This window comes from Zonotrichia albicollis, chromosome 24 (assembly GCF_047830755.1).
Source record: "Zonotrichia albicollis isolate bZonAlb1 chromosome 24, bZonAlb1.hap1, whole genome shotgun sequence".
Taxonomy (NCBI): domain Eukaryota; kingdom Metazoa; phylum Chordata; class Aves; order Passeriformes; family Passerellidae; genus Zonotrichia; species Zonotrichia albicollis.
Window position 1 is genome coordinate 8,286,430 of NC_133842.1, and position 15,380 is coordinate 8,301,809.

General features: G+C 43.6%; 1 long non-coding RNA gene across 1 annotated transcript; it reads right to left on the reverse strand.

Annotated features, from left to right (window-relative positions):
• Positions 1 to 1,246: 1,246 nt before the first annotated feature.
• Positions 1,247 to 8,713, reverse strand: LOC141731668 (uncharacterized). Its single transcript, XR_012583648.1, has 2 exons — positions 7,979 to 8,713; positions 1,247 to 3,920 (listed from the first exon to the last, which is right to left on the reverse strand). It is a non-coding gene; the product is annotated as an uncharacterized LOC141731668 (long non-coding RNA).
• Positions 8,714 to 15,380: the final 6,667 nt, after the last annotated feature.

Here is a 15,380-nt window from a genome sequence, read left to right on the forward strand (position 1 = left end):
AAAAGGCAGCTCTCTCAGACTCTGTCCAAGATAGATTGGTCCTTGATTGGCCATTCATTATAAACATCCAAGATGGGCCAATCACAGGTGGACCTGTTGCATTCCACAGCAGCAGATAACCATTGTTTACATTTTGTTGCTGAAACTGCAGCTTCTCAGAAGGAAAAATCTTAAGAAAGGATTTTTCATAAAAGATGTCTGCAACATGTCACCTTTTTCTATTTAGTTAATTAAAAAGAAAAGTGTTTGTAATTTTCTCTTCTGGGCTCATGCAGAGGAAAGGACAAACACTTGACAGGTTATCTGTTGCCAATCAAACTTCACTCAAGTGCTCCTGTGGAATGAACAGGGAATTTCTTCACCTGTAGAACATAAAATTCTATCATATCGCTAAAACAATTTTACAATATAAGAAAATGCAAAAACAATGCAAACAAAGACCAAGTCCAAGGAGTTGTGTTTCAGGAAAAGTCCATGGACTGAAGATGTTCCTCTTTCCATCTCTGAAAGTCCCTTTTGGTCCTGAAACAGGCTTGCTACAGAAAAATCCATCAATACTTATCAAAAGTCCATTGACAGTCATCAAACAATTTCAAACAATTTGAGAAAATTTCTGGAATGTGGAATGTCTTTGCCACAACCCTTTACTGAACAACTTGGGCTGAAGCTAATTTTTGGCACTTCAATGCTTTTGAACTGCTGCTGGCTCTTTCAACCCTTTTTTTTTTTTTTTGTCAGAAAGAGCAGCAGCAGCAGAGGAGCCAGAGAGAGGACCCAGATCTGGCCCACAAAAAGGCAGGCCAGGACCAGAAAGGGAAAGCAAAATCCCCACACCCATCAGGAGGCTGGACGGTGGCCCTGGCCCAGGGATGTCAGCCCAACAGCCCGGGCCCAGCAATCGAGGCAGGCTCTGCCTTGCCACAGGCCTGCACTCTGCTGCCAGTACAATGGCAGAACGAGTGAGGAAATGCTTCTTTTCCCCAAAATCACCAAGGCATGCCAGCAGCGGGGGAATTGAAGCTGTCCCAAGGATCTTCATCTCATGTCTGGGAATGTTTGTTCCCCACAATTATTCTTTTTATGCTTTCCTCCAGAAATACTGTCATAATCTAATGCTTCCAGAGAAACGTTTCCTACTTTTTGGGGAATTCCTTTTGCTGCCCTCCCAGACCAGGCCAATTCCCAGGGCTCCTTCCCAAAGTGAGGTGCAGCCCATGGCCTCTGTTATAAATAGACTCAAGAGGAGTGAAATTTCCAATTTGAATTTATTAATTCAAGGCATACAGCATAAGCAAAAGTTTCAGCGCTGGACGGCAGGGGAGTCTCCGCTCCACCAACTGCCGCACCCTCATCCCCAACGTCCCCCTTTTTAAGTTCTTAGTGCTTCCGGACTGCTGTGTCATTTTGAAGTACTCTGCGCTTGCGTTGATTGTTGCTAGGGGGTCTTCTCTCACCTCCTGGTGGTCGATGATGAAGGTCTTGGTAGTCTTCCTCGGTTGTGTCCTTTGACCTGATTCCATATTTGGTAGAAGAGCTTCGCCCTTTCTCTTATAAAACTTACTTAAGATCTTATGATTACCACGCGATTATGCAGGCAAAAAAAGAATTATGTAAGTTAAATAAATCAAACAGGAACTTAACCACATCCTCTATTTTTGAGGTTTTTTTTGTGTAGCAAGCTAGACAAACACTTAATCACATCTTCTATTTTTAAGGTTTTCTGTGTAACGAACAAGAGGTTTTATCTGTTTCAATCCCCCCTTTCTCTTTTATCCTCTTGTTCGTCAAACCTAGCCAATGCGTATCGACTTAGTTCTAAGTATTCTCCCCCTTCGGCTCCCCACAAAGCTTTGTATTCTGAGCATATCACCATAAGGTGAGCTGCTTCCAGCCTCCCTTTAACAATATTCACTATTTTATTAAAAAGGCAAAGTCCAAACATAAGTCCCAACATTACAGTATTACTGGTCCTGCAATAGTTGACAACAAAGTAATAAGCCGGGGGAGTAATTGAACCAAGTTTCATACCAGCTCTGTTGAGCTTCTCTTTCTTTTTTCCTCTGTTCTAACCTTTCTCTAAGTTTTGCCATTGAGTCTTGGATGACCCCACTCTTGTTGACGTATGAGCAACATTCCTCTCGTAAGGCCATGCATAGCCCTTCTTGCTGTAATAATAGAAGGTTTAGTCCTCGCCTATTTTGTAATGCTACTTCTGCCAGGGAATCTAAGGATTCTGTGAGATCTCTTATGGATTCTTCAGTTCTCCTTAAATCTTCGTCTACAGATAGTCTAAGTTCTTGAAACCCTTTATGTTGTTATACTAATGAGGCTACTCCTGTTCCTGTTCCAATTGCTCTGACTCCCAATAACATGGCTACCGTGAGAGTGGTGAAGACTTCCCTTTTTACTAAATGATGCTCTGGCCCCTGATATTGATCATAAACGTAGTGAGGTGAGTGGTAAGTTATCCTGGGCACGATTAACACTTGAACACAGAATTCACTTGTTCTGTTAAATTTTTCTATATTTATACAAGGAGTAACTCCTAAAGTATTGCAAACCCATTTTGTGTTCATTGCTGGGAGTAGCCATTGTGCTGGCTTTGCTGGATCTCTAAGTTTCCCATACTCAGCACACAGGTGGTGTTTTTCTGGGGGTACTTGTCCTATACATCTCCCCTTCCCTGTGACTTTTGCTAAAGTTATTCCTTTCTGAGTATTCTCTTTCTTCCACAGGCATCTCGCAGGGTTGGTGTCATTTATTCTCTTAGCCTTTGCCGTGATTCCTATTGCCTCATAAAAAGGGGGTTTGAGTGTATAATTTTTGTTTCTAGAACTTTCTGATCTTCCCATCTAATTAGGGACCACTTAAAGGGTTCATGGGTCTGAGCATAGGATATCTTAATCACTACACACATCAGTATTAGCTTTGTCCAAACCGGGTGGTCCACATGGTTGGAATAGGACTTAAAAATTTGTTTTTGTTGTCTTTCTTTTCCCCGTTCCCCTCCCCTTAGTGGTGGCTCACCAATCTTGTGGTAGGACTGCCAGCATCTCCTGGACTTCCCACAGAGGGGTCGAGACTTCCGATTGTCTCCACGGTCCATTACCCCTCTGCCTCGCTCGACGACTCGGTTGCTGCGAGCCTCGAGGGTGACCATCTTCTCGGCAGCAGGGGTATTCTTCAGGAGCTGGATAATTATGATTGTCTCTTCCCCACCTTCTCTCTAGGCTAGCAGCCCAGTTTCTGGCTTTTATTTGTGGGATATCACACCGTATGGTGGGACTACTTCTCCTGCACACCACTTCGAGAATGTCGAGGATGAAGGGGGCCGGTTCGTTGAGTGATAACAGAACCGTTCGGGGTTTATACCCTTTGAGAAGGTCTCCCACCACTGATCTGACCCAAGTTTTATTTCTCCCGAGTCTACTTTATAATTAAGGATCATAGAAGTTAGTCTCCTTTCATTAGTATAACAGGGGCCGCAAATGCCCCTAGGAACCCGTCCTCTCCGACAATGAGTCCACCACGGTTCGTGACACAGCTTACAAGAAAAGCATAAAAATGGGTAACAATCACAGTCCAAATAATTGCATTTTAGTCTTATTTCTTCACATCTGGCTGACTCCCCTCCCCAGGTTTGTCCTTTATATTTGAGGCGAGGAGACTTAAAGTAAGGCTTACCCAGTTCATCCTCTAATCTTTTACAATATCCCAGTGATCGCTCGTTTCTTGTTAAGAGGTCTTGAAGATATTGATTGTCCCCTACCCAGACTATTATCCAAATCATGAAGTTCGCTGTAATTTGATTGTGGTTTCTCCAGGGACACTGCAGACCTTCCAGTTGTCTGGGGGTTTCACTGGTCCCTTGATACGACTAGCGTGAGTCCACCCTTTCTCAACAGTTTGGACTGCTGCATCTGTTGTAATAAGTACTTGGTAAGGTCCTTCCCACTTTGGTATCAAGGGGTTTTCTTTCCAGCTTCGGACCAACACCCAATCCCCTGGTTGCACCTGGTGTAAGGTAAAATCTAAGGGGGGGTTTTTGTGCAAGCATCCCTTTTTTTTTTTTTTTTTTTTTTTTCATAAAGCCTTTTTAAACTTGTTCAATTCTGCTAAGTATTTATTCATGCATTGATCATTAATAACTGGGTGCTCCTGAGGTCCCTCAAGATTGTATGGCATTCTATACAGCATTTCAAAGGGAGATATCCCTATATCTATTCTAGGTGTGGTCCGTATAGTTAATAGGGCTAAAGGGACACATTTTACCCAGGACATTTTTGCTTCCATTACTAACTTAGTTAGTTGTTTCTTTATTTCTCCATTCATCCTTTCTACTCGTCCTGAACTTTGAGGATGCCACAGAGTATGTTGTTCCCATTTTATTCCAAGAGCTTTGGCTAGGTTCTGGGTTATCTGAGATGTAAAGTGTGGTCCCCGATCTGAATCTATAACTTCTGGGACCCCATATCAAGGAATTATTTCTTCTAGTAATACTTTCGCTACTACCTTAGCAGTTTCCCTCGGGGTTGGGAATGCTTCTACAAAGTGAGTAAGGTGGTCTAATAGACCAGGACTAATAGATATTTTATCCTTCCTACCTTCGGGAGTTCAGTAAAATCTACTTGAATATGCGAAAAAGGTCTCTTTGCCAGAGGTCGCCCTCCCTCTGGCAACTTCCTTAGGTTTTTCCTATTTGTTTGTAGGCACAGAAGGCAACCTCTAGTTACTTGTTTAGCCATGTCCCAGATCCCCATACTCATGTATTTGGTGGCAAAATAATCTACTAATCCTTGTGATCCCCAATGGGTCTTCTGATGAACTTTTTCCAATAATCTATAGGCCATAACTTTAGGTAATACTTCCCTCCCATCGGGTAGAAACCACCTCCCTTCAGAATTTTCGGTTGCTCCAATTTCTAGCAGCTTTTTCTTCTTCCCTAAATTTTATAATTTGGTCTTGGCCCTTTAAATCAGTGATGTCTTTGTCTCCCTTCAGGGTCAGGATTCGTAGTGCTGCTCGCTTTGCTTCTCGATCCGCTGCATTATTTCCCCTACTCTGTAAATCTAATCCCCGTTGGTGCCCTTTTAGATGGACTACTGCCAACCTTCGGGGTTTCCTTAGTGCTTTTAAAACTTCCGTAATAAGATTCCTATGAACTAAATCTTTTCCTTGAGAATTGACCAGCCCCCTTTCTTCCCATATTTTTCCAAATGTATGTACTATTCTATAACAATATTTGGAATCTGTAAAGATAGTTTCCTCTTTTCCTTCCAGAAAATTTAATGCACGCAGTAAGGAGTATAGTTCACACGCTTGGGCTGACCAAGATCTATCTAGTGGCCCTGACTCTAGTATTTGCAACTCAGGTCCCCTAATGATAGCATACCCTGATGTTCTCGTCCCTTCTATAATCCTTGAGGACCCATCTATGAATAACTTTTCTCCTGTGTTTAATTTTTTTTTTTTTTTTTTTTTTTTTTTTTTTTTTTTTTCAGATCAGGTCTTATTTTTACTTGTTCCTCTATAGTGATTATGCAATCATGCTCTAATGGTTCTGCGCCTCATTCTCCATATAGGAACTCAGCGGGGTTTTGCAAGGCTGTGGTTTCAATTGTTAAATTTGGGGCTTCTATTAGGATTCCTTCATATTTGAGAAGTCGAGCATCAGATATCCATTTGTCAGCTTTTTGCTGAAGCACCCCCCCCTAATGTTATGGGGAGACATTACCTTCAATGTACTTGTTAAAAGTAATTTTTCGTCCAGAGACAAAGGGTGCTGTCTTATTCTAATCGGGACATCTGGATTCTTAATAGTTACCGTAAAAGGAGTGATTTTTAACTGCCCAACACTCTCAGGAGTGTACCATACTTCGGGATTGATTTTTGCCTCGTCCTCCACTCGCAGAGGACAAAGTTTTATTCTAAGCTCTTTTTCTTCTACATCAATCCTAATTCCTAGTTCAATAATCATGTCTCAACCCAATAAATTATATTCTGATTCGGGAACCAACAAAAATCCCCTATCCCTATTTTTGAATCTGTTTCTATTACTACACCCTTAATAATTTTTACTTCAAATGGTTCCCCTTTTGCCCCAATGACGGTTGCAACTTCTTTAGACAAATTACATCCTTTTGGTAAAAACTGAATAGTTGATCTCTCGGCCCCAGTGTCTACCAGGAAAGGTATTTCCTGGTGTTGGGGACCCACCTTAAGTTTTATCAAGGGCTCTTTAGGTGTTTTTCGGGTCCCCAATAAATAGAGCCCCTGACCCCTCTAATCCATCAGGAATTCCTTCTCATCTTTAATCCTAACCCTACATTCCTTTTTAAAATGCCCTCTTTTTTCACAATAGAAACAAATCCTCTGACTTGCTGTCTCTTTGGGCTCTCCCTTTCTGGGATCCCCAAACTTCCTCTCTTGTCTTTCATACCCCCTATTCCCACTCGTTGCTGCCACCATCAGCCTAACTTGCTTCCGATAACTCTCATCCTCTCTCCTAACATACACTTTCTGTGCTTCCCTTAAAAGTTCATCCAGCCCTCGGTCTTGCCAATCTTCAATCTTTTGTATTTTCCTTTTTATATCTTCCCATGATTTTGAAACAAAATGTACCTTTAAAAGAGCTTCTCCGGCTGGTCCATTAGGATCCATACTGGAGTATAGCTGGAAGTTCCGTCTTAACCTTTCTAATCAATCTGTGGGTGATTCATCTTTTTTTCTGTCTATTGTTGAAAGCTTTATCTATATTCTGGCCCCTTGGGACTGATTCCCTAATTCCTTGGATTATTCAAATCCTGCATATGCGTTCGATGGGCTGGGTTTTGATGATCCCATTGCGGATTCTGCAGAGGCCACTTAGTATCCGCGGAGGGACACTGGGCGTGTTGCGCATCCCAGATACGCATTCCCTCTCTCCTAATCATATTTCGTTCTTCAGCCAAAAATAAAATTGTTAAAATCGACTGGAGTTCTTCCCATGTATACATGTTTGGACTCAAAAATTGATCTACCTTATCAGCTACTCCTAAAGGATCTTCTAGTAAATGTCCCATTTCTTTTTTTTTTTTTTTTTAAATTCTTGAACATCGGTCGAACTCAGGGGGACTGAAATAAATCCTATTCCTGCCTGCAGACCCCCATCGGCATTTCCCTTAAGGGAAAAAGCCCCGTCTGTTGTTCTTTAGTCCGACTCCTAGTGATTGGACTCCGGTAATCTGATTGGTCAGAGTCACTATCATTACTTTGAGGTGGGGGCACCGGTGCATTTGGCACTGGAGGAGGTGGGGGTGGGACATAAGGAGGGGGTACTATTATAATTTCATCTCCTTTTCCCTTCTTCTCCTTTTTCTTATCCAGTTCCTTATTTTCCTCAGTTAGCTTAAAGATGTATACTTCTGGTCTAAACACCCAGATTTTTGCATACTCGCTTTCTTCTGGCGAGATAGGTTCTTTAGAGTTTACCCAAATGTTTAATGTCTGTCTTACCCAATCTTCCGATGATCCGAAGATGGGCCAATATACATTTTTAGAAATTTCCTTCACGCCCCAAACTTCTACACAATAGTGTATCATTTTAGCCCTGTCTTTGCTTTCAGTTCCTGGGAAGTGTTTCCAGTTACTAAGCAAGTATCCCAGGGGGCTGTCCCTTGAAATGGAGGGAGCTTAACCTGTGCAGGGGGCTTACTCTTCCCCTGTCTCATTCTTCCGGAGTGCCTTCTTACACACACGTATCTTTCACTTCCCCTCTTTCGTGGCCCGAGCCCTCGCGGGTCTGCGGGAACCGCACTACTGGAGGGTCCGCAATCGCTTGGAAGATCTGGCTACCAGTCCTCCTCTCATTCACACATCACATCGCCACACTCCGGGATCCCATTCTTCCGGAGTGCCTTCCACACTCCGGGATCCCAACCCCAACCGGACGGATCCCGTTCTTCCGGAGTGCCCCCGCACTCCGGGATCCCATACTTACGCGTCCTGCGTCTTCGTCCGGACCCTGTGCACAGAGGATTAAGGGGTTCACTGGTGTCTCCCTTTTGCTTATGAGTATAATTTAGGTTCGTCGGTGGGGGAGGTGGAGGTCGTCCAGAGGGGCCACCTAACTAGGTTAGGTGGGGCGCCCCCCTCTCTGGAACAACTTTTCCAATTCACTCCCCCATCCGAGTCACGGCACCAATTTGTTATAAATAGACTCAAGAGGAGTGAAATTTCCAATTTGAATTTATTAATTCAAGGCATACAGCATAAGCAAAAGTTTCAGCGCTGGACGGCAGGGGAGTCTCCGCTCCACCAACTGCCGCACCCTCATCCCCAACGTCCCCCTTTTTAAGTTCTTAGTGCTTCCGGACTGCTGTGTCATTTTGAAGTACTCTGCGCTTGCGTTGATTGTTGCTAGGGGGTCTTCTCTCACCTCCTGGTGGTCGATGATGAAGGTCTTGGTAGTCTTCCTCGGTTGTGTCCTTTGACCTGATTCCATATTTGGTAGAAGAGCTTCGCCCTTTCTCTTATAAAACTTACTTAAGATCTTATGATTACCACGCGATTATGCAGGCAAAAAAAGAATTATGTAAGTTAAATAAATCAAACAGGAACTTAACCACATCCTCTATTTTTGAGGTTTTTTTTGTGTAGCAAGCTAGACAAACACTTAATCACATCTTCTATTTTTAAGGTTTTCTGTGTAACGAACAAGAGGTTTTATCTGTTTCAGCCTCCACTCTCCAGGTGGAACAGAAGGAAGCACAGAGTTTGCGGTTGTGGGAGAGGAGCTTCTCTTTCCTGCCTGCTTTCCTTTTGGGACAGGTTGGTGTGTGCTCATTTGATAAATGCAGATTAAACTCTGAAGCAGCTGTGTTTCAAACTGCTCCCTTCTCCAGCCCTTCTGTGGGTATCCTTGGACAAAAGGCCTCTTGGTGGGAGCGCCCTGTGGCAGGTTAAGGAAGGAGGTTGATATTTCAGGGTTGTGACTGCTGAAAGCAGTTCGTTTCTGGAGGTGTCCAGAGCTGGGAGTGGCTCCTTTTCTCACCTGCCTGAAGAAAAGGAAGTTGCAAAGTGGGAATTTCATTTGTGCAGATGGCCATCAGGAGTGTTTGCCAAGAGATGGGCTGGCAGAGAGGCAGGTCTCGTGCTAAACTGGCTGTGTGTTTGTTTTGATGGTGGAGAGGGTCAGAAATGCAGACACAGCAGCTGAAGGAACAGTGTGATTTACTGAAATGGAAAAGTGCAAAAAAGAGTCAGGAAAGGATAAGCTAAGCAATGCACCTCAGCATTATTACAAAAGGGTGCCTCTGGTGATTAGGGAAGATCCATCACCAGGTAGCCCAATGCTTTCCCCTTCATCCAGAGCTGCACATCAGCTGGGGGAAGCTGTCCCAGCCCAGCCCTGCAGAGCCACGGCCGGGAACCGGGAAATCCTGCGGTGCCTCCACCTTTGGCGGCCACGAGGCTCTTGAGTGCGCTGTGAGAGTAGCCCGGCTCTGACAGTGCTGGATGAGCAATGTGCCAGAGCTTCTGCTGGGGCACAGCTGGTGTCATTCTCCTCTTGGTTTTCTCCCCGAGCCTGCCAGGCCTCAAGGAGGAACCAAGGCCAGGTGGGGCCTTGTCCATTTTCCTCATACAGAAAGGTGAAGACGTGTTTCACCAGTGAATGCATGCAACAATCCTTTTGAAAATAACACTTATTAAAGGAGCAGATACACCGAACATTGGGTTGGGAAGGTCATCTAGAGGGCAACTTTGGCTCAAGTCCTGTTGTTGAGACTTCAGTCAGGGTCTGTTGTTCAGGCTTTGTCCTTCAGTATTTTGTGGTGCAAGTCACACCTGTGCAGAGCTGCAAACAAACAAGTCTGGTTTTAGCACATTTGAGAGAGGGAACAGGATTAGCCCTGCAAGGCCAGGCTGGGGCCAAGAGCAGAAGGCCAGCACCCTGCTTTGCCCACAGGCAGCCCTGCAGAGCAAGCAGCCCCTCCTGCCCAGGGGCTGAGGTGCCCGAAGCTGCCTCCCCGCTGTGCAGCTCTGCAGAGCCCGCGGGGCGCAGGGTCCTGGGCAGCCAGGGCAGCCCGGCTGCCTTGGAGCACAAGGAGTGCTCCAGAGAGAAGCTGCTGCCCTTTGCTTTGGAACTGTTCCTCAGAGTCTTGTAATTCATCACAGTGTCTGATGTGTTTTCCTTTCCTCTCCCAAATTTAACACAGCTTTTTGAGAAAATTGACTGACGTAGCTGCTGCTGCTGCTGGTGGTGGTGCTTTTGTCTGCAGGTGAGGGCAGGTGATTTGAACCAAAGACAAAGTCCATTAACACCCCAGCCTTTGCCAAGTCAAGAAAGCCATTCACAACTGGGCTACCACTACTGAGCAGTTTTCCTAGGTTTTGGAAAGCTACCACCATAAGAAACCCAATAGATTTTCCTCCAGGAGGATATCAGCAGTAGCATGATGCCAATATTTTCCACCCCTTTTCTGTGTCCTTTAAGAGTTCCACAGTACCCAGCAGGAATGAAACGACCTGTGATAATGTGATTTGAGTGCTCTGTGTTGTTCGTTGCCACATGAGTGTTCATGACAAGCTGGACACCCCACTTGTGGCTCTGTCGAGTTAAATTCATCCCAATTCTGTGCAAACAGCAGCCCTGAGATGCTGAGAAGAGCAAGCACAGTGGGTGGGTGTGCATGCACGTACCCGGGGGCTGACTGCTCTGTGGGCAGAAGGTTTTGCACTGTTGTAAATCTTCACTCTCTCGAGCTGAAAGACTATTTCAAATATACATCTTAAATGAAAAGATATATCAAAAAATAAAATTGTCCAAAAATACATGTGCATTAAATTTCATGCATTTTATATATCATATATTTTGATTAATATAATATAATATAATATAATATAATATAATATAATATAATATAATACAATACAATATAATATAATATAATAAATATATGAGATCATTTTTGAAGCCATTGCTTGTGGGGGATATTAGATGATCTCCTAGTGTTTGTACATTTTTCCTTTCTGCTACTGCTGATCCTAGCAGCAACTCCCTGTCAGTTCTTCCAGGTCACTTCACACAAAGGGATTCCATCATTTCAGTGCCTGTGAGAGCTTGGCACTGAAGTGCCAAGTTGATTCCCAGCTCTCCAGCCTCCTTCTGGATTTTGGGGCATCTCAGCACTTGTGTCCATGGCCCTTCCTTCATGCCTAGCCTGCAGCAGTCACAGTCGCTGCTGCCTCCCCCTTGCTGCAGCTCATTTGCCAAAGTGCTGCCAAAGGCAGCAGAGCTGGCTCAGGATCCGTGCTGGCTTCTGCTCTCTGGGATGAGCTTCAGGGGGACACTTGGAGCACTTTCCTAAAGAGCTGCCCGTGGGATGAGGGATTTGTCCTCCCCGGGTGGCTCCTGCTTGGATTCTGTGCTCATGGAGCCCCGGAGTTTTCTCAGCAGCCTTGGCAGCGAGTTCTGAGCCACCGTGGGGCTCTGCTGCCAGCCCAAATCTGTGCTTCCCCTGCCCAGCCCGAGTGCAGGTGGGGCATGTGCTGGGCATGGCCGGAGATTTGCATGGCCAAAATCCTCCAGCATTTACATCTGCCCACGGCTTTGGGTAGCACAAATCTACACTTACTTCAGTTGAAACATTGCATTTATTGCAGATAATTACACCCACACTGCTAATGTACAAATACACAAACATTAACTTATGTTTAAAAATGAATTTTTTTTAAATTGCAACACCTGTGCTACCAATATAGAAACACAGAAATACCAATTTATGATGAAAATTAATTTATTCTGAGAACTGCGCTATGTAAATATATACAGATATCAACTTCAGTGAAAAAAAATTACTTTATTGCAACCCTCTGCAACAACTCACTGTACACAAATATTGAAGTTACTGAATTGAAGTTTTACAATTAAATTTATCACATATTACTACAACTGTACAGCCCATATACAAATACAGAAACATCAATATCCCTCTCTAAAGAATCTCAGATCCAGAACTAAATAAATAGAATTTTAGAACTATACAACTCCATACATAATAAATAGATGTAAATACATATATAAGCATAACAATATAGAGATGTAAACATGCATTACATATTTCATGACATATAACATGACAATATAATACAAACGTAACAAACCTGTCTATAAATACACAAATATCAATGGACCAATAAAAAAATCCATACAACCCCAGCAACAGAAATGCACAGCTACAGAGCTGTACAAGTATGTAAACAGATGAATATACACGTATCAACATAACAATATACATACATAATATCCCTATACAAATATCAGTCAGTGTATGTAAATATCCCTATACTTGTAACTATCCAAATCTAACTACACATCCATAAACAGCGCTAGATCAGGAGGGATTACAGCTGCCGATGTTCCCAGGCCCTCTCTCGGGCTCCTCCTCCCGTGCAGAGCAGCTCTCCTGGACAGGGACAGCAGATGGGACATCTGGCAAGCAAAGGGAACACTGAGTGAGCGTGGGGACGTTTCCCTTGGCAGCAGCTGCGCTTCCATCAGGGAAGAGGAAATGTCAGAGCCTCCCCAGGAGGGTCAGAAGGAAAAGCAGCCGAGCGGGCCAGGCTGTGGTGAGCTGTTCACTTCTTTCTGGCATCCCAGTTGCTCTGAGGGAACTCCCTCATGTCAGGTTATTGAACCACCTCTGCACTTATCAAAACTGTGGCCCCCAAATCAATCAGCATTTATGTCTCCAGCTGCTTGCACCAATGTCAGGGAATGTCCTCTAACAGTGCTGGGGCACAAAGTTACCTTGCACAGGTCATCTGACAGGGCCTTGTTCTTTCTGTGCTTCCTGTGTTTCTCCTTACCTTCCACTTGGAATTTTTACAGCATTTCTTTTTCTTTCCCCTTGATCAGTGCTGAAATGCGTGTTTCTCTTCCAAGTTTCAGTTTGTTCAGTGATCCTGTCAAGCCTTTTCTCAGAAGCTTTTATAATGGAATTGAGCGGTAATTTCAGCAATTTTGGTGATTTTCTGTGAGAATTATGTTCACTGGGCACCCTTTAGGAAGGTACAAAAGATAAAAAGGATGTTCTGTATGTCAGTTCACTGATGGAATATTCATGCATAGAGAGAGTGATTAGCTAAATTTTACCTCTACTCCTAACCTGAAAGTGTAACAGGTCATTTGGGGAGAAATTAAAGCCTGATTTCTCTTTCTACCAGCCTGTATTCAAATGTACAGCAAATAGAGCAGGGTGAGAATGTCAGTGTTCTGTTCCTGAAGTGCATTATTAAGGTGTTCTTAAAGTAATGGAGATAAAATCTGGGTGGGCATTCCTAATTTCCAGACACTCATTGTCAATTTCATTGACTCTGAAAACAGCAGAGATGTGCACATCATACCTTATCAATCCACTTGGGGATGTTTTAGGTTCAGATTCTCTGAGGCTTTAGATTTTTAGGTCTCTAGACAATGCTTCCAGGAATCTAAATAGCTTTCAGAAATTAAACTTTTTTTCCTTTTTTCCTTGGTCTTTGCACTCATGTGCACCAGAGACCTTCAGTGAATGGATTCCACTGCAATCCATCTCCAAGCTGAATCTCCCAGCTGTGTTCACACTGGTGGTTCGTGTGTCTCTTCTGCACAGTGCAATTTTAAAATCTTCGTTCCTTATTATCTCTGCCTTTCCTTTTCTGTTTTAGCTTGCAAATGCATGCAGATGTATCAGAAATGATACATCTAATTTCTGATGCATCAGTTCCTGTGTAGCAATTTCATTTTATCCTGTTCTGATGCTATGCTAGCCTTATATGTTTTATTCTAAGTGGACTCCTGTTTTCTTGCATGTCGAAGTTTTCCAGTGCAATGCTCTCTTTCACCTGCTTTCATGGAACCCTTCATTAACATTAGCACAAGTAACTGTGTGATTCCCTTCTGCTTTGTAGAAGATTTGGGAAACTCAAGTCCTGCTCCGCTACAGATAAACATACATGGTGCTTGTTAATTCCCCTAAGAGCTTAAGTTAATGGTAAACAACTGCAGCTTATTCATTTCACAGAAATTGGGAGAAAAGACATTGCAAATATTGAGGAATGTAGTGCAATATTGATGGGCATCCCTCAGTTATCCAGACAAACTGATGTCACTGGCAAAATTCCCTCTTTTCCAAAGGTTTTCATTTGCTTTGGCTGTATTTCGTATGGCTGCAGGTCACATTTCCCTTGGTTTAAGGAAGTATCTTGGCAGTTACTCTTGGTAATATATCTTGCTAATTCTGCCCTTGGAGGAATTACTCAGTTCTGCAGTCCTTATTACATGCCCTGTTCTAAAAGACTTTTATACAGTCTTCCCTCTCTCTGTGTTTTCACACTTGTTCAACAAGGTTTTCTTTCTAAGAATATTAATCACAATATCCCAAAGGGTTAAAAACTGCTTAGGTATTTTTTCCCTAAGTATTTACTAAAGAAAAATAATAATTAAAAAAAAAAAAACTGTATGCATGCTGGATGTAAAATACAAAGAGAAATAAACTTGAGAGTTTTCCAAAAACCTTAAGAAGAAAACCCATGTATCCTATAAAACCCAGAGTATGCATCTACAGTATACAAAAATGAGCATGTTCTAGAAGAGAAAATTTGTGTAATGGTTCTGCACTGAATTCTATGCATTCAAGCTCTTTTCCCTTCAGGGGCAGTGCCATTCTCTGAACTGTAATGCTCTGAACATGTTCTGCTCACCATGGCAGCTTTCTGCTCTGCCCTGGTACAGATCATCCTCCCAGCAAAGGGGCAGTGCAGCCACCACAACCCGCAGCACCTTCCCACACAGCAAGAACCTGAAGGACAGAGATGGCTTTCACCAGCTGCTGTGGGTTCTAATAGTGCCACCTCTCAGCTGCCGAAAGCCTGCATTTCTGTGTTTCAGTGTGTTAGTTTATTGAGCCAAATGTTCTGTTATATAGTGGTATGTTCAAGTGTTCCCTGAGTTATTACAGTTAGTCTCTGCCCTATGTTATGCCCTCCTGCCCAAGTGTCACTCAAGGAATCCCCTCCCTCCTCGCCAGGTTTTTCCCTGTCTGTCAAGACAACCCAGCCCCTTTGCCCCATCCCTCAGCCCAAACCCTACCCTCTGTTCCAGAAAGTTCCCTGTCCCTCACGCTAAGATCCAGTCCCTATCCCAACGCTCTCTCTTCCCCTTGTTCTGATTTGTTGTAGCCCTCAAAACCGCACCCCAAGAGTCGCTTATTGGTTACTATATGGTGTCCACCCCCTGTTTTGAAAGATTTTAAAAACCCATGCACAGGGAGGTTGGGGCTTCTTTGAACATCTGTTCCGTTTGGGAATTCTCACCTGTAGAACCTTTCCCCTTCCTCTCCTGATGAATTTGCCACACTTTA